The 20,306-nt window shown below is 43.0% G+C and overlaps 1 long non-coding RNA gene across 1 annotated transcript; it reads right to left on the bottom strand.

The window, feature by feature from the left end:
- Window positions 1–4,025: 4,025 nt before the first annotated feature.
- Window positions 4,026–19,861, bottom strand: LOC123455025. Its single transcript, XR_006633643.1, has 4 exons — window positions 19,227–19,861; window positions 8,593–8,753; window positions 7,179–7,332; window positions 4,026–4,195 (listed from the first exon to the last, which is right to left on the bottom strand). It is a non-coding gene; the product is annotated as an uncharacterized LOC123455025 (long non-coding RNA).
- Between the last annotated feature and the right edge of the window lie 445 nt (window positions 19,862–20,306).

Below are 20,306 nucleotides of genomic sequence, written 5' to 3'. Positions count from 1 at the left end.
AAGAATAGTGGATAATTTCTCTTCCATGTCCTTGAATATTAAATAATGACATTGAATCTACTGTGTCTGAAATAGTCTGCACAACTGACTCAAGATCATTTTACGAACAATGCATATACACTAAGAACTAGAGGCCAGATACGCTGCTGAAACCGCTCCAGAAGTCGCAGAGTCTTCACACGACAACATTTCCTTTTCTGCTCATCTAAGTTCCAGTGCAGGACGTGCCAATTTGTCAAGCATCTCTTCCTCCAATCTTGTCTATTGCATAGTTTCCCCTCTCTTTTCTCTCATCTTCTAGCCACATAAATGGGGAGAGGGGCTCTAGAAGAAGGATGTAGCATGAGCTGTTGTGTGGCCAAGACTGATGGCCAAGGATATCACAGACACATACTCTATTCCCAAACTCATTCATGGGTCCCCACTTACCTGCACAGAACACTTTGAAGTGCAGTTCTCTTACATATTCAGGAAGAGCTTCAGGAAGTTGGGGAAATCTCGGGCAGCACTTTGATATACTTCTCACTTCCTTATCTGAAGGCAGAATTGGTATCTTAATTTCTAGTTACGTGGGACCTGAAGAGTCAAACATGAGTTCTTAGGCTTCACAGGCAAGTGCCTGTTGGGCTCCTTCCCGCTCAGGTAGTGCCCAGGGAAGAATGAGGCCTGCTGGTTCCTCCCTAGGGGTTGAGGGGATGATGAGCATCGAACACCCACTGGAGAAACACCACACTGAGTCTTTCTAAGGAGGAACTCACTTTATTGTTACAGGCGGGTATTTATGTAATGTTGAGAACAAAGGCGGAGACTTTAGGGTGGGGTGAGATATAAGGGCCAATAGCATACTGCGACCTCTGAGATGATTGGTTGTAAGCGCGCATGAGCGGGGACTCTAACTTCCTGTGCGGAAGTAGCAGGCCAGAGGCCATTTGGCCTCCTGCTAAGTCATAGGGTGGTGGAGGCAGTTAGGCTCAGGAAGTTCCACTGGGCCTCACTTCTGGCCTCTGAAGGCCCAACAAGTGCCTTAGCTGCTAAGCCATCTCTCCAGCCCTCAGCTTTACTTATTTCATTTTACTTATTAATTTTTCCTCACCTCTATTTTTGAGATAGAGTTTCTCACTGAACTTGGAACTCATTGATTTGGCTAAACTGGCTGCCAAGCGAGTCCTAGGGAGCCTTCTGTCTCCATGTCCCCAGTGCTGGAATGACAGGCACATATTGCAACACCCGTATTTTGTATTCTTTGTTTGTTTGTTTGTTTGTTTTTTACATGGGTGGTGGGGATCCAAACTCAGATCCTGCTGCTGTACAGGAGACACTTTACCCCCTGAGCCATCGCCCCAGCCCTGCTTGCTGCATTTTACCTACTGCATTCTTTCTTAAATATTTTATTTTTATTTATTTATTTATATTTATTTAACAGATAAAGAGGTAGAGAGAGATTGGGAATGGGTATGCCAGGGCCTCCAGCCACTGCAAAAGAACTCCAGACGTGTGTGCCCCCTGTGCATCTGGCTAGCGTGGGTCCTGGGGAATCAAGCCTCGAACTGGGGTTCTTAGGCTTCACAGGCAAGCGCTTAACTGCTAAGCTGTCTCTCCAGCCCTGCTGTATTTTCATATATGTGTATCATTGTACGTTGCTCCTGCTCACTCCCAATCACCCTCCCCTCTTCCCACCTCTGGTCTTATTCTTTCCCCCCCCAAAAAAAATCCCCCTTCTGTGTGTGTGTGTCTCATGTAGATATGTACATAGATAGATAGACTGTAGATGACTACAGACTATAGACAGAAAAGAGAGTCTACATAGGGGAGAACACAGGCCATGCTTTCCTCTGTGTGGCTGTATTATCTCAACATGATGACCTTCAGTTTCAAATAGCCCCGTTTCATTCATCGTTACGGGTGAGTAAGACTCCACTGCGTCGGTATCACATTTGCTTTAGCTGCTCGTCCGCTGATGAGCAACAACACTGGCTCTATAAGTTGGCTACTAATACGTGAACTATTTTACTTTTTATAAAGAAACATCTTTCTATTTATTCTAAGCTCTGAAGAATGGCTAGAGTGTGTCTACCTGATTGTCCTACAAACTATATATCCTTGTTTCCCCAAGCAACATTATGATATCTTTATCAGGAAATTATCTTAATTCACTTATTTTTTATTAATTAAGTTTTGTACTCAGTGAATGCAGTCAAGTTGGTACCATTGTTAGGCTCGGCCATGTCCTTCCCCCTGGCCCCTCCTTGTTGAGGTATACAGGTCATGCATTGTGGAGTTAGCCAGCCGTTACGGGTAGGAGGAAATGTCTCTGCGTGTCATGGCCCAACGTATGGCTCTGACATCCTTTCCGCCCCCTCTTCTGCAAAATTTCCCTGAGCCATGTTGGGTTCATTTTTGGTCTGCTTCAGTGATGAGGTGTTGGGGGGCTCTGGGTCTCTGGCTCTCTGATTTGGTAGGAGTTGATTTTTCTCTGTGTTGATCTCCTTCACCCTTGTGCTGGTACCAGGTTCACCAAGAAAGCAGCACCCTTGCTTGTTTCGCCAATTGTTCTTAGTTTCAGCTAGAGCCCTTTTGAGGTATGATGGGGTGGTTCTCTCCTTAGGATCTACATCCGTCTGAGAAAGAGAAGCAGATTCTCCAACAGAGAGTAAAGTTAGCACCAGAAAAATAGGATAATCCTTATTTTTTATATAGAATTTAATAGGTGTAGGCACTCTTGTAGCCCACGATTGGCTGTAGCTTGATAATGGAGAGTGGGCTTATGTTTGGATATGGTTCTGACTTGTTTCCCAGCTCCAGCTATGGGTCCTGTACCACTGAGGGGATCAGTTAGCCAAATCAAGAGAGTTGGTTCCCCACCATGGCTGTGTGCCTCTATTGCACCTGTGTGAGCATCACGACAGGTTATTTGCTGCTAAGTAGGTTAGACCATGAGTTGCTTGGACAGACATTGGTCATTTTCCCCCAGTTGCCCATGTAGCACCTTCTGGCACTAGACGTGCTGACTGTCTGGGGACTGACTCTCTTCCAGCTTCCAGCCATGTCATTAATTTACTTATTATTGAGACAGAGTCTTGCTGTGTAGCTCAGGTGTATCTTGAACTTGGGATCTTCCTGCCTCAGCATCCCAATGCTGGGATTACCAGGTGGGTACCATGACACCCATGTACTTTTCCTGCAAACTTAACTTTCAGAGAATGAGCACAAAACTCTTGAAATTCTTAAACATGCACTGAAGTGTTTTGTATGGCTTCCCGGTCTTTACTTTGAGGTTTTTTTTTTTTTGTTTTTTTTTTTTTTGCCTGAATTCTCTAGTACTTAAGAGAGGAGATAAATGGATTTAAAGAACATTTTCCCCTAAGGAGCAACATCTTACTTTTGATCCCCTGGGAAGAAATTTCATGCACATGAATAATTCTTATCATTATCTCATGGAGCAAAGAGTATTCCAGAATAAGCTTAGGGCAATCAAATAACCCCTTACCTATAAGTATTCCTCACATGGATCTATTGGGTCTTAGCCTTTTAAATCCAAATACTTTTTATTATTTATTTCACCCACAACTCTTTCTCTCTTAACCAGTGTTATTATAGATTTCTTCCATAGTAATTCAGACATTCAAAAATATAATCAGTAATAAAATCAGCACTTAGCACTTTGCCACTGAATTTAAGAATTAAAATATTTTACAGATACAACTGAAGTTTCCTATGTAAATTATAGATTTTTACTGCAATTACTCCTTATCACCCTTTATCCACAAATATGATCTCTTTAGTTTGACCTTCTCATTCCCTCATGCATTTTAATATCTTTTCAAATAAACATTAGTAAAATTTTATAATTATCTTACAGATATGCATATAAAATTTTTCTAATAAAGCACATTATTTTCTATGCTAGCTAAAGTTAATATTATAAATAAAAATATTGGTATTCATCAGGATAAAGACAAAATTGCCATAGCAACAGAAGCTCAAAATATACCAGCTTAAATGAAACAAATTTATTTTTGCTCCGACCGGGACTACGAATGGTTGTCTTCTATGTTTGTCTTTGGTGCCCGCTGTAGCATTTCCCTGTTCACATGGTTGGAAGTAGGTCTACTTACAGGAAAGACGAAACAGGAGCAATTCAGGGCACATGGCTTGTCAGAAGTTGCCCTCCTCACGTCTGTTTGCATCCATTAGTCTAATAGTATGTGCGAACATCCCAAGATGTCAAGGGAAATGGAAAAAAAAAAAAGAGGAAGCACTTTGAGGAGGATGGCCACCCTATAGTTTACCCCAAATAAAAATACCATAGTGCAGCCGGGTGTGGTGGCGCACGCCTTTAATCCCAGCACTTGGGAGGCAGAGGTAGGAGGATCGCTGTGAGTTCGAGGCCACCCTGAGACTACATAGCGAATTCCAGGTCAGCCTGGGCTACAGTGAGACCCTACCTCAAAAAAAAAAAAAACCCAAAAATTATAGTGCATGTTTAAAATTATTTAACTTATTTCACTTTATAGGTAGCAGTTGTAGGCTGGGTAATGGATGTTCAAAGATGGAAAGCTCTGGAGCCTGTAAACATTCCTTTATAAGGATGGACGGACTTTGCAGATATGGTTAGGTTAAGAATCTGGAGATGCATTGCTGTGAAGGACATTTAATGTCATCTCTCATGTCTGTATGACTGGGTATAAATAGAGATGGAAGGAGATTTTTACTCATATTGAAGAGAAAGAGTGATAATCCACAAATAGAGGAATGCTGACACTCATCAGGAGCTGTAGGAGATGAGGAGTGGTCTTTGCCAGACCCTCCAGAGGCACGCAGCCCTTTAACACCTCTGCTTCAGTCCAGGAGAACTGACCTTTAGAACTATAAGAGAACAAATACACACACACACACACACACACACACACACACACACATATAAATACATATTCAACAACTCATGCTCTTTTATCCTCAAGCCCCTGCTCCTGTTATCCTTGGGGTCGCCTCAGTGGTCTGTGATATTCTCTGTGGGGTCACGAAGCCCTGAGTCCGCCCCTGCAGGGACCATGCCGCAGGATCTTTCTACCCACTCTGTCACCCTTGCAATCTTTCTGGCCCCTTCCCTGCACTGTCTCCTGAGCCATGGCGGGCTTGTTGGCAATCCAATGTAGTGTTGAGCTCTCTGTAGCCTCTGGATTTCTGCTTTGACACGTTTTGTTGGATCACTCTTTCCGTCAGCGTCCCCCTGGAGCCGGTTGTCAGAGCAGCAGTATAAGCAGTATTCATGTCACAGCTTCCATTGCAATTTCTCTTGGGCCCTTACATGTGGTCCTGTGACCACAGCCTGTGGGGTCTTCAGCTGTCGGAACTTTCCTTTTAGCTCCGGCAGGTAATCAAGTGTTTTGGCAACAGCCTACATTGTTCTGGGGACATCATGGGTATCCCTGGCCAAGAGCTTGCTGTGGGGGGCGATCCAATTCTGGGCCTTGGGTTTACAGAGCAGAGTCCATGGTATTAGGTTTAGCTTTCCCCTACTTCTGTCTGGACTGTCCCCCTTCCCTCTTTATTTGTGACTATATCTTGTAGAATACTGGCCAGCGGGGGGTTTCTATAGACGTGATTCATGTCTTAACTTTGTGTAACCCCCTCCTGTCTATCGTCCCTAAGCCCTGCCCCCCAACCCGCCCTTCCCCATCACCTGTGCCTCCCCTAACCTGTCAGGCAACTCCTCTCCTCTCTCCTCTTTTTCTCCCTCCTGGTCTCATTCTAGTTTTATGCCCATATTCCGTTGCTCACCACCATTTCTACTCATCTCCAGTAGAGCCGTTAGGAACCCCAGATGAGAGAGCACATGAGCGTTCGTCCTTCTGGGCCTCTGCGACCTTGCTTAGAACGCAACTCTGTTACTTTAAAGTCATCAAATATGTGGTAACTTGTCACAGGCAAGAAATATGATAACCTGAACCTTTCTTTTTTATTCATTCATTCTTTTTGTACTTTCCTTTTTTTGGGGGGGGGGGCGACATCATGATTCTGAGGTCTTCTCATGCTGATACATATAATTATAATTAATTTGCTTTCTTCTGTCAATTATGGTAATAGAAATTCATGTTTCCTCATTAATTTACGATTATTCCAAAAGCTCTCGCTGCTATGAAAATCTTTATACGTGCTGTCTGATGTGGATGTGAAGGGGCTCTTTAGAACGAGCATCCGAGGGATGGCTCAAGCAGGTTTCAGTGTACGTGGGACTCTGTGTAATAGGAATTACCAGGGGGCTCTGAGGCATCCTTTCCCACCCGGCAGAGGCAGAGGAGAGTTCTCCTGGCGCCTCCCTAACAGAGGGTATTAACGGACTTCAGTCATTGTCATCCTGGTGGACATAATAGGCGTCACACTCTTGCAAGTTTCCATTCCCTCCGTGAGGTAAGACACCCTTTTCTACTGAGTTAAGCTGGTCCAATAAAGACTCGTTCACTTTTGCAGACTGGGAATAATAAAAGGTTTATTAGTTTATGCTTTTTTCATGTGAGTTTATCATAAAATGGGCAGACAATCATCACAAAGCTTTACATCTTAAGATCCACAGGACCTTGTCCCTAATTATACCAAAGGTGCACACTTCTTAAGGTGCTTACCATGCCCAAGGGCAGTATGCATATTGACCTAAGATAGATTTTTTTCTTTTTTCAAAGTAGGGTCTCACTCTAGCCCAGGCTAACCTGGAACTCACTCTGTAGCCCCAGGCTGGCACCAAACTCACAGTGATTCTCCTATCTCTGCCTCCTAAATGCTGAGATTAAAGACATGCACCACCACACCCAGCTAATATAAATTTAAAAAATAGATTTAAGATATTTATTACTGATTTTAAAAAATGAATTTTTATTTTGGGATTTTATTTTGTGAGTCAGGGTTCTCTAGAGGAACAAAACTGATAGAACGAAATGTATTAAAATGGGAATTTATAGATTAAAGCTGTCCAACAATAGCAGTTTGCAGGCCCGAGGGTCAAGGATCTCGGTAGCACTCAGTCCACGAGGCTGGTCGCCTCAGCAGTTCCAATGGGGCACTGAAGGCCTGTGAGGAGACACTGCTCTTCAGTCCACACTGGAAGGCTGAGGAAACTTGGTTCCAATGCAGAGGAAGGACAGTGGGACAGGATAGATACACGTGCAAATGAAGGCACTCACCATCAAGCCGAACCAGGAGCCAGGTGGGAGGAAGGTGCTTGTTTCTTCCAGAAGTTTCTCACACCACCGGAGAGGCTGCTCACTCTGGGGGAAAGACTTCCTCCTTCCTGAAAGCAACCTCAGAGATCCCCTCAAGAGGAATGTCTGTGGACTCCTAAACAGAAAAGTTAACAACAAAACTTAACCATCACAGAGATGTTTTTAAATCTCCACATTATCACATTTTCTGACCATTAATGTCTCCATTGATCAATAGGGTTGAAATAACAAGAACCTTCACAAAAATTGGCCAGGCCAATCCACTAATAAGGCTAATAATGAAAACAATTAGGTACATGAAGAAGGTAGATTTAAAACAAAACAAAAAAATAGAAAAGGGCTAGGGAGATTGCTCAGTGGCTAAAGGCACTTGCTTGCAAAATGTAACCTAGCCAGGCGGGGTGGAGCATGCCTTTAATCCCAGCACTTGGGAGGCAGGGGTAGGAGGATTGCCATGAGTTTGAGGTCACCCTGAGACTATATAGTGAATTCCAGATCAGCCTAGGCTACAGTGAGACCCTACCTCAAAACACCAAAACCCAAACCAACCAAACAAAAACCCTAACAGCCTGAGTTTAATTCCCTGATACCCATGTAAAGCCAGATGCACTTGTTAATGTGTCTGGAATTAGTTTGCAGGCCTGGGACACCCACACTCACTCTTGCTTTCTATAGATCTTTCTGTCTGTCCCTCTCTCTCACAAAATAAATTTAAAAAACAAAACAAAACCTTTCTGTTTTAAAAAATGACTCAAGATCTGGGCATGGTGGCACATGCCTATAAGCCCAACACTTGGGAGGCAGAGGTAGGAAAATTGCCATGAGTTCAAGGCCACCCTGAGAGTACATAGTAAATTCCAGGTCATCCAGGACTAGAGTGAGACCCTGCCTCAAAAAGACCCAAAACAAAGGGGACGGGAGAGATGGTTTAGTGGTTAAAGCACTTGCCTACAAAGCCAAAGGACCCAGGTTCAATTCTCCAGGACCCACGTAAACCAGATGCACAAGGTGGTACATACATATGGAGTACGCTTGCAGTGAAGGCCCTGGCATGTCCATTCTCTCTCTCCCTTCCTCTTTCAAACAAATAAAAATAAAATATTACAAAAAGATTTTAAAAAAGAGTCAAACATGATCCTACAATGTAAAATATTACTTTAAAAAGACAGCATTGTGTTATTATAATAACTTGTGATAACCATGAAAAATCAAAGGGGCAAGAACTTAAATCAATCATCATGGGAGACAGAATTCTCTTGTGCTCAGATTCTAAAGGGACAAACTTGTGGAAGAGAAGGAAGAATCGCACAGAATACGTATTGTTTTGGTAATTAATTTGGAATTTCAACATGCTTGGGTAACAGGTTAGTTTCACCTCAAAGGTGTGGAAGTGGTGACGTCGTGCTGGAAGGTGCTGGAAGTTTCCAGGTTCCTCTCATTGAATACAGCAGTTTGTTCTCTGCAAACACCGCTGGGATTATGGGAGATGTCAGTAGACTGTCAGCACTGGCTTAACCAAGTTGTAACTCCAATCACCTGTGTTGCCAAATACATGATATAGACTAGAGCAGATTTGACAGCCCTGGCATGAAACACAGCCATCAACCCGATAGATTCTTTTATATACTTACCACCAGAGGGTACAAAAAGCAGCTCCATTCACATGGGTTGGATAATAGTATATGTTTGATCTTTCTCTGTGTTAGTTCTCTTGTTTTCTGCACCACATAGTTTAAAGGGACATGGACTGTCTAGATAGCCCACAGATCCTGACAACAATCTACCACATTGATAGTGTCATATTAGCTGAGTTTGGTAAGAATAAAGCAGCAAGTGTTCTGGAAATAGGCACTTTGGATAAATTCAGAGTCTGGGACTAGCCTGGGCAACATAGTGAGCCCTTCAACTCAAAACAAGAGCATCTGTCTTTCTGTGATTGTGAGTTTACTGAGTATGATCCTTTCTAAGTGCATCCATTTTCCAACAAATTACATTGTATCATTTTTTTCTTAATGCTGAGTAGAATTCCACTGTGTAGATATATACCACATATTCATTATCCATTCATCCAATTATGGGCATATGGATTGATTCCAGTTCTTAGCTTTGGACCAAGTAGCTTGGACCTCTGGTTGCTCAGGCCATTGTTGGCCATTTTCCCCAGTAGCTCATGTAGCGCTTTCCAGCACTAGACAGGCTAACTGTCTGGGGACTGGCTTCCTTCTGAATTTCAGCCAGGCCTCTCCATGCTCTGTGTCAGCAGCATATGGTGTCTTCAGCAACAGGGTCTTCTAAGCTGTCTTTTTGATCTCTGATTGAAATTTATAAGCTGATCCTAAAATTCATATAAAAATGGTAGACAGCCAAAATATCCAAAATTCTTAAAAGAGGAAAAAAGGGTGGTAGAAAAACATTCCCCAACTTCAAAACTACAAAGCTATAATAATCAAGACAGTGTGGTACTTCCATACGGATAGGCATATAGATTGGATTAAATTGAACTGATGGTCTTTAAACATATCTTTAAATACATGATCAATTTATGGTTGATTTTTACAAGTGAGCCCAGATATCTAGATATGAACACATAAGTAACTGTGAACCCACACTTCCATTGTATAGAAAATTGAGTTTAAAACATGCTCACAAGGGTCAAAAGATAGTCCATTTGGTAAAGTGCTTGCTATGCAGGCATGAGGACCTGAGTTCAGTCCCTCAGCACCCAGGCATGCCAGCATTCACCTGTAAGCCCAGCACTGGGGAACAGAGACAGCAGGATCCCTAGGGCTTGCTAGGCACGTAGTCTAGAAGAATCAGTGAGCTCCAGATACAGTAAGAGACCCTGGATCAAAAAATAGGACTGGAGAGATTGCTCAGTGGCTATGGAGTTTGCCTTCCGAGTCGAAGGACCCAGATTCAATTCCCCAGTACCCCCCTGGAGACAAATGCAGGAAGCAGCACATGCATGTGGAGTTCATTTACATCATCTGAAGGCTCCGGTGCTCCCTTCCTGTCTGTCTCTCTATTCTCTCTCTGTCTCTGCTTGCAAATAAATAAAAATGAAATTAAGAATAGACAAGGAGAGTGAAGAAGACACCAGATGCTGGCTTCTGACCTCAGTGGGCACGCGTGCATGCTTACACTTGCTCCTACAGCCACATGTGTCCATACACACGGAAACACACTCTGGATAGCACACACATCAAATGATATGGAGACACCAAGATGTAAGAGCAGAAACTATAAAACTCGGAAGGAAATATGGATATAGATTTGATTGACTTGGGGTTTAAGCAGTGTTTTCTCCTCCACTCCTAAGGGGTATGGTGAGCCTTTGAAAAGCTACTTCCCAGATCTGAGCATCTGTTACATGAGCCATGCATTTCTCTTGCTGTCTGTGGAGCTGCAAACGTCATCCCGTAATCAGATCATATAGGTGTGTCTGCTTGAACGGTGCATGCATGCAAACACACACACACACACACACACACACACACACACACACACACACACCACAAAAGTTAGTCATGGCTTGCCACAGAGCTTAGCACAACCTCTTCCAAAGTCACTGGGAATGTGTCTCCCAGTAAGCCAAGTACGACATAGGCGAAGTGGTCTTGAAACTGGTTTAAGTATAGCCTGGAGCGATTTTAAACAGACAGGAAACTGGGGTTAAGTAACTACCAAAACCAGAGGGTACCAATGTTCTGATGGTGTCTCTGAGACTGAAAGAAGAACACGTGAGAATCTTCCGTGAGGGAGCCTTGCGTGCTGGGGAGCACTGGGCTGTCCCTGGGCACTGCCAGCGCTCCCCAGGGGAAGCTCATCCTGGAGTGTCAATGCTCAGAAAGCCCACGCTAGATTTTAAGCAACAAACATGGTCGTGGCAGCAGCAGGTCCAAAGAACAGCTACATAGAATTCTTACTACGGTTTTTCTTCTCAGCTCTAGTCTTTGCTGAAATATTCACCATTTCTTTTAATGCATTGAGATTTGTTGAGTGCTTACTGAGTGTGACATTGCCTGGTTACTTACTTGTTTAATCCTTGGGACAATGTTATTAGATGGATCAGTTTAACAAAAGATGTAATAAGAGGGGTTAAGGATATGGCTTAGGGGTAAGTGCTTGCTGTAAGCATGAGGGTGTGACTTTAGAACCCCAGAACCCACAAAAGGCTGGGCACAGTGGCACATCTATAATGCCATCCCTGGAGATATGGGCACTGGAGGATTTACCGCACCAATACCAGCTTGTCTAGCAAAATCAGTGAGTTCAAGGTTTAGTGAGAGACCTTGCTTTAAAAAATAAGACTGAGCTAGTGAGTTAAAAAAAGTATGAAAGTAAGGTGGGGATTCATGGAGAAAAGGGTGTTCATGAAAAAGAGGGATAACAGGATGCAGCTGAGGACAATAATATCACAATGCATTATATACACATATGAAAATGTCAAAAATGGAGAAGATAAATAAAAACAACAGTGGAAAATGATAGAGAAGTTCTGTTGACTTCAATCTCTGGTTTCTAAATATAAACACACATGTGTGCAACCATATACATATGAATGTACATACACCCATGTGTGATCACCACATGTGCATGTACACACATACATGTACACAAAAATCAATTAGAAAAGTAAAGAAGTTACATCACGTGTCCAACTCATATGGCTACTCAGTTAATTGGATTTCAACTCCACTTACTTTTTAATGAAATGCACATGCATAGTAAATTGTGAAATGAAATTGTCAATCCCTGGATATATTGGCTTCCTTACTACTACTGTAACAAATTAGAAAAAGAAGGCTTAGAACATCGCAAATATATTGTCTGACAGTCTAGGGCCCAAGGCCAGACATGGCTCAGATGGGCTGAAATCAGTGGCAGCAGAGCTGCATGTCTTCTGAGACTGCAGAGAGATCTATAGCAGAATGCTTGCCAGCTCCGACGATCTGCTGCCTTCCTTGCCTAGGGATAATGTACTCCATCCTTAAAACGCATGCCTTCAGCCTCTCCTCTCTCACCATGATGCTCCTGCCTTCCTTCCATGGACTCCAGAGCTTCCACTAGGACCCACACAGTAGTCTAGAGTAATTGCCCATCTCAAGATCTTTAATTCAGCCACATCAGCAAAGGTCTTCACCATATAAAGTAATGTATTCATAAGCTCAGGGATTGGACTGTGGACATTTTTGGGAATGACACATTATTCTAACACAAATCAGGAAATCCCACATTTTCTGTATCATATGTGTTTTTTTTTTTAAATTTTGTGGGAGGTGAGAATAAGGAAGAAGAGGTCAGAGAGAGGAAAGAGGAGAGAGGAGAGTGAAGAACAGAAGAAGGTAACAAGGCTCAGAGCTAAACATGTCGCTCAGTGGTAGAGCATGTTGGACCACGTCAACACACCTAGAGCAATTGAACACAATACCAACAACACACTTACATGTACACAGTTTTGCAAGTAAATTCTAACCCCTCTTAGAGACTGTCAGTGGTCAACATGGGGGTGATATTGATTATCTACTCCCTGGATTTATGCAAAATTGGTGAAACCGTGAAAGGTTTTGTTCCTGTGCACCATTGGTGTTTTAGTAGTCTGAGTCACAAGCTCTTCAGTCATTTCTGTGTGTAACTTTATTTTATGTATAATCCTACTATTTTTAGGTCTGAAACCATGTCCTGTCCTTGTAGCTCCTTCTCCATTTGGTGCTAGTCACATCTTTCTGTATGTTAATTACCTATATTTTCACAGAATAAATGTTACTTTTATGTTGCATGGAATATTGTCCAGAAATGATTGTTAGGGCCACAAAATACATCTCAATAAAATTTAAAAGATTAGAATCATACAAAGTTTGTTTAGCAGGCATATGTAATTAAAATTTAAATTTATAACAGAAATATAAAATTTATAAAACTCACAAATAAGTGGAAATTGACACATTCCTTAATGGCCAATAGGCTAAAGGGAAAAAAAGTGAAGTTCTGAGAAGATCAACAAGTTAGACAAAAATTTAGGTGTACTGAGTGGTGGGGAAGGCAGAGATGACTCAGGTTCCTAACAAAAGTGGGGACAGTACTCCTGACTTTATTAAAATAAATATTAAACAGTGAACAATTGAATGGCATCAATTTAGATACCCTAGATGAAATAAGACACTTTCAGGAAACATACAAAGTACCAAAACTGATTAAAGAAAATGTAAAAAATCTAAATAGACTTATAGCAGGAGACAAAATTAGTGAAAAAAAATGAATTCCCATAATGGGGAGGGTATTACTATTACTAAAATTAATTCAATTTGATGTAATGGCTATTGAAAAAAATACAATCTCCTCTTCCTCAGACACAAGGAACACAATGATCCTAAACTTCATGTAGAATTACAAAGGATCATGCGTAGCCCCCCCTTCCCCCTTCTGTCTCTCTCCCTCTTTCTCTCTCTCTCTCTCTCTTTGTCTCTCTGTCTGCTCTCTCTCTCGGTCTGTCTCTCTCTCTCTCTCTCTCGTGTGTGCATGAGAGCGTGTGTGTCTTCTTTTCTGCTGTCCTTTCACTCCTTGCTTCCTTTGTGGAACTCAAGATCTCTTTCTCTGTTTCTCTCTTTGTGATAAAGTTTGATTTTCTCATATTCTGACACTCTACCAGTACATACAGAGGCAGCCTCTAGTTCTTCAATTCCTGTTTTACAGTTTTAAAGCATTGTTCTCAATATCTTTTTGTTTGTTTGTTTGTTTTGGTTTTCAAGGTAAGGTCTCACTCTAGCCCAAGCTGACCTGGAATTCACTCTGTAGACTCAGGCTGACAAATATCGAAACATAAACTCCCCAATGCAACAAAGTCAGAGTGCTCTGTCCCAGATGGAGTTTTGGTGACACACTCATTAGGGGGCCATCTCCAGACTCCTTTCAGCCTAGTCAGAGCAGAGCTGAGCTGAGGTCTATGTGGGGAAAATAACTGCATCTACCTTCATAGCAACAGGTTAAAACTGCTGATTTATCAGCAGGGGAGTGGTGTCACATGCCTTTAATCCAGAACTTAGGAGGCAGCGGTAGGAAGATTGTTGAGTTCGAGGCCACCTTGAGACTACATAGTGAATTCCAGGTCAGCCTGGACTAAAACATAACCCTACCTCAAGGAATATACAAACAAAGCCAGGCATGGTGGTACACTTGGGACGCAGAGGCAGAAGGATCACCGTGAGTTTGAGGCCACCCTGAGACTACATAGTGAATTCCAGGTCAGCCTGGGCCAGAGTGAGACCCTACCTTGAAAAACAAAACAAAACACCAAGCTGCTGACTTATGACTCTTGGCAGGAACTACTAAGCCAGGGATACCACTGTGCAACCAAAGCTGCCATTGGCAGTCCCCAAGCATATCCACGTGACTTGCCCCACTGTGAGGATGGTGCCCCAGGTACCCCACTTGTTCTAGGTTTGCATGAGGTAGTCAGAAACTCCAGAGAGCTCAGGTGAAGATCAAGGTCAGCTCTTAGGAACAGTCAGGGCCAGCCCCAGCTGAGTCAACACCTGTGGTAGTTTGCCTCTGAACCTTGGCTCCCCAGCCCCTGCCTGGCCCAGGTTCCTGCCAACTGTCTGGTGCTTCTGGATGACCTCAGCTGTTTCTGCCCAGAGTTACTGGGCAGCCATTCGATGCTCAGGGTCCTGCTTTTACAAGGCTCCACTCGCCCTCGCTCCCTTTAGGAAGGGACTGGAGCCCATATCCTGATGGAAGGATTCACGCTAGAGTTTATGGGTAAATGTGCTTCTAACTAGAGATGATTCATTTTAGATTCTGGCTTCTGGACAATCCCTTAGTTTGGAGGAGTGAGAATTTAAGGGATGTCTGTTTACTTACTCTGTGTACACTGTGTGGTGTGTGCATGCGTGCGTGTGCCTGCACGCAGAGGCCGAGGAGAAGGCCACGCGCCCTCTGAACCTAGCGCTGCCCGTTGTGCAGCTAGACTGGCTGGCCGGGAGCCCCAGCAAGCCCCAGCTGATTCTTTTCTACAAAGAACGGAGTAATACTGGAAGATCTGGACATCCCTTCCTTGATTTTCCCCTTGAGGTAAGCTTTCTGAGAAAGTCAAGCCATTCTTCCAAAATCAAATGTGCTCTAAGAGAAACAGAGTGCTTTTCAAAGTGGATGCTCAGGACAGCACGGATAGCCATAGGCTTACAAGCAGACAGACAAGTGAAGGAGGTGACAGGCAGGACGCATTCTCTTTCATCCCTCAGAGATTGTTCCTGAGCCAAAGAAGCTTGCTCTACTGCTGGAGTACTTTAAAAAAAAATTTTTTTTTAATTTATAATTTATTTATTTATTTGAGAAAAATACAGAGAGAGAAGGGCAGAGAAAGAGAGAAGGAGAGAATGGGTGTGCCAGGACCTTCAGCCACGGGCACCTTGTGTATCTGGCTTACATAGGTACTAGGGAATGGAACCTGGGTCCTTAGGCTTAGCAGGCAAGTGTCTTAACTGTTAAACCATCTCTCCAGCCCTAGAGTATTTGTAAAGTCTCCTTCTCTTCTAGAACTATGAACTTCCTAATGGTTTTTTTTTTTTTTGGATTATTAACTTTAATAGTCATATAAGTGCTAAAAAAAGCTCTAACCAGTATTTAAATATTCCTCCTGATTTGATATGTTCTACACTTTTACTGTTCATATCCACCAAGTAGAAACATAAAGTTTTAGGAAAAGGGATCTCTTCTTGGAAAATAGCCCAAGTATTATCCACCACGGTTGTGTTGTCTACTTGATTAAAAATAGCCTTCTAATGTGGTATAGTGGAACATGCCTTTAATCCCAGCACTCGGAAGGCAGAGGTAGGAGCATCACTGAGAGTTCAAGACCACCCTGAGACTACATAGTGAATTCTAGGTCAGCCTGGGCTAGAGACCCTACCTCAAAAAAAAAAAAAAAAAAAAAGAAGAAGAAAAGAAAAGAAGCTTTCCACTAATACTATTTTGGGTCTTTGTTGTTTCAATGTAGGGTCTCACTCTAGCCCAGGCTGACCTGGAATTCAGTCTCTACTCCCGGGCCGGCTCCAGCTCAAAGCCGCGATCCTCCTCACTCTCCCTCCTGAGTTCTGGGATTAAAGGTGTATGCTACCACCCTGGCTACTGATAACTTTTGTTTGTTTGTTTGTTTCCAAGGTAGGGGCTTGCTCTAGCACAGGCTGACCTAAAATTCACTATGTATTCTCAGGCTGGCCTCAAACTTACAGTGATCTTCCTACCTCTGCCTCCTTCCTGAGTACAGGGATTAAGGGTGTGCACCCCCATGCCCAGCTGATAACTATTTTTTAGTATTTTATTTACTTATTTGAGAGAGAGAGAGTGAGAGAGAGTGTGGGCATGCCAGGACCTCCAGCCACTGAAAACGAACTCCAGATGCATGCACACCCTTGTGCATCTGGCTTACGTGGGTCCTGGGGAATTGAACCGGGGTCCTTAGGCTTCACAGGCAAACGCCTTAACCACTAAGCCATTTCCCCAGCCCAATTACTTTTTATATGTGTTAATTTAAGAACTTTAATCTTCCCATTTAAAATCCATATACTCTTATTATGCTTACTTTTTCTTTATTAAAATTTGGATTTTTCCTTATTGCTTACATCATGCTAGTTCATTAAAGAAAATTTAGAAAGTAGAGACTGTAAAAAGAAAACAAAATTCTGCCATAATTTTACCACCAAAAACAGATAATATTGATACGTGTGGTTAAAATTGGTAAATTTCAGACTCATACTGTACTTAGTAAAAATTTTCATTTGGTGGAGTATGAATGTTTTAATTAAAAATTTTTCTTGGGTATTCTGCCCTCTACTTACATGTCCACTAGGCCCTCCCCTTGAGTTCTTTCCTCTCTTCCTCCCAGTGGCTTTCTAGCCTCCTGGCCTCTACTTCTAACCTTTACTCCAGCTCACGTACAAATCTAAAGATTTGAAGCTAGGAACCACATGTGAGAGAGAACAAGTGACCTTTGACTTCCTGAGTCTGGGTTACCTCACTTAGTACAGTCTTTTCAGGATCCATCCATTTCCATGTAAATTTTATGATTTCATTTTTCTTTACTGTCGAATAAAACTCTCTTCATTGATCATCTGTAGTGGTCAGCCTCATGTCGCTGGGATGAACTTCCAAACCAGGCACAGTTATGAAGGAAGGGATTTATTTGAAAATTACAGATACAAAGGAAGTTCCAGAATGGTGAAAAAGAGAAAACTCACCACCAAAAGCAAGAGCAAAACCGGCAGTCAAACTGCAGGGAGCCAGGCAGAGCTCGGGCACTTTGCACCTCGTGGGTTGGAATTCAGATCCTCCCCATAACACCTCCTCCAGCCAGGTAGCTGGACACCCAAGAAGCTTTAATAAAACTCCTGAATCTACTGGGGGACCTCCACTCAAACTACCACAGCATTTATCAGCTGAAGGGTATCTAGGCTGGTCCCAGACATGCTTTTTTCTTAACTCCAGATTTCTCTATCACCGTTAACATTATTTGCAGTTCACTTAAGACCACATATTCTATGGTTGCAAGCACATCCGCCTATTCTGCTCCTAACATTGCAATAAATTCCCAAAGCCATATTTAAATGTCTATTGACTCGGTGTGATGATCAACATTCCTGATTCATCAAGAAATCCATGTTCTAATTGGGTTGTGTGTTAACCTTGCAGGCATTTTAAGTTTCCGCTTTTTTACTGCTGCACAAAACTATTTCTTTTTGTTGTTGTTGTTGCTGCTTATTATTTATTTATTTATTTATTTATTTGAGAGAGAAAGAGGCAGATAGAGAGAATGGGCGTGCCAGGGCCTCTAGCCACTGCAAACGAACTCCAGATGCATGCGCCCCCTTGTGCATCTTGCTAACATAGATCCTGGGGAATCGAGCCTTGAACCGGGGTCCTTAGGCTTCACAGGCAAGCACTTAACCGCTAAGCCATCTCACCAGCCCCCAAACTGTTTCTTACTTTCCCCCATCATGGCAAGTTTTTCTCACTGTCACTAGAAACTCAGAGAGAAAGAAAACAAAACTCAGAATACAATAACTGAATATGGTGGTGTGGACAGAAAATGCCTCCTTAGGCTCATGTGTTTGAATATTTAATCCCCAACTAGTGGCATTGTTAAGAAAGGTTGTGGAAGAAAGAAAGAGCCTTTCTGGAGGAAGTGTGTCACTGGGGGAGGCCCTGAAGGGCCACAGCCTGACCCTGCTTGCTGTCTTCTCTACTTCCTCTCGGAGGATGTGAAAATGAGATACCAGTTGCTCTTGTCATGCTTTCCACATAATATTTAATTTATTTACTTACTTACTTGAGACAGAGAGAGAATGGGTGTGCCAGGGCTTCTAGCCACTGCAAGTGAACTCCAGACACATGCACCACCTTGTGCATCTGGCTTATGTAGGTCCTGGGGAATCGAACCAGGGTCCTTTAAGTGCCATAACCGCTAAGCCATCTCTCTGGCCCGTTTTCCACATAATGATGAACTTGACTATCTGGAAAAGTGAGCCAAAATAACCCCTGTCTTTCTATAGCTGCTTCGGATCAGGAATTTTGTCCTGGCAATGCGAAAGTTAACTGATACAAGGGATGAGATACAAACCAGCAGTCTCATAGCATGACTGACCCCACGTCTGGATTTCACATGACATTATTATGATGTCACCTAAGCCCTTAGTTACTTTATTTTCTTTCCCTATTATTTATCCCTCGGGAATAATAAATTAAGCAAAAAGAGATTTGTCACTCCCTTTGTATAATTTAAAATATATTGGCATGGCCACATTCTTCTGCAGTCTTAGTCTTTGAACTCCAAAGAGAATCAACCTTGGTAAAGTGCTGCAAAGGTGGACTGCAAATGTCGGGCTGTTAATGTGTGAAACCATACTTTCCCACTGGGGTCTGTTCTTTCAAATGACAAATCTCCCCGGAGCAGAGACCACAGTCCCAAAATGTCTTAAACACTGAATGCAGTTAGTTATTCAGAAGTTGTCCCACCTCTGCTCTTCCGTGACAGCTCAGGGTAGCAGTCAGATCGTCCTTAACTGTGGGGGTCCCAGGATGTGGTGCTTTGAATTCGCAGGCTCCCTCTCTCGTGAGCCTTGCTTGGAGTTCTCACAGCACACACAATACAGACCGTAAGTAGACGTCTTCTACAAATCGAAACCAGAAAGGACTGGACCACTTAAAACTGAAACTGGGGGAAAAATAGCTTGTCAGGAAGGCATGTCCCACCATCTCTTTTCTTTTGAAAACTGCAATTAACCACACTGATGGAAGAACCGATCCTTATAGTCCCAGAAAGCAGGAGAATATAAACCAAATTACTTGGCAATCATCTTTGCTCCTACAAGAAGTGAAACAGCAAAACTGTCTTTTCGCAGATGCCCAGTGCCGGCAGAAAAGCACATAACGGCAGCTTCATAGCCACTCCCTTGGGGCATGATTTAAACCCAGAAATCTGTTGTCAGGAGGACAGTTCCAGGAATAGCAGAGAAGCAGGGGCGAAAGGGTTTTTCTCTCCTGCACAGTCCTGTAAAACGAAGTGAAAACGATCTCTGGTTATTAAACACTTGGCATTAAGTGGCTGGGGGCTTTCTGCTCATTAAGTCTGGCCCTCTTGCGGCAGGATTCTGCTGTTGGGGGCAGGGAGGAGGCCCCAAGAACCAGAAGGACGTAATAGGAGGCAGAACAGCAAAGGTCCTGAGGAAGTTAAAAACGAACACCCAGTTAACTTCTGTCAGCAACATCGTCTACAACGCTTATCTGAGATGAGGGAGCCTGGTAAACAGATGCACTGGACGTCAATCCCCTTTCTGTGAGGAGAGGAGGAGCGCAGGAACCATTGGTTTGCTTCAGACGGACACCAGCAGGACAGAAATTTCTTTCACCTCCCACTATTTTTGCAGCAGTAATTTCACTAACAACAATCGGCATGCTTTTCTGTTTTGCTCATGGATTGTTAACTATTTCCAGCACCACTTATGTGTGTCTTTTAAGAGGGTTTGCACACACATGCCTTATGCTTCTGAAATAAACGTGGATTCTGTGGTTGTGGGCACCCAGAGGTGTGAGCAC

Source organism: Jaculus jaculus, chromosome 15 (assembly GCF_020740685.1).
Source record: "Jaculus jaculus isolate mJacJac1 chromosome 15, mJacJac1.mat.Y.cur, whole genome shotgun sequence".
NCBI classification, from domain to species: domain Eukaryota; kingdom Metazoa; phylum Chordata; class Mammalia; order Rodentia; family Dipodidae; genus Jaculus; species Jaculus jaculus.
This window is presented reverse-complemented; position numbering and strand designations above follow the sequence as displayed.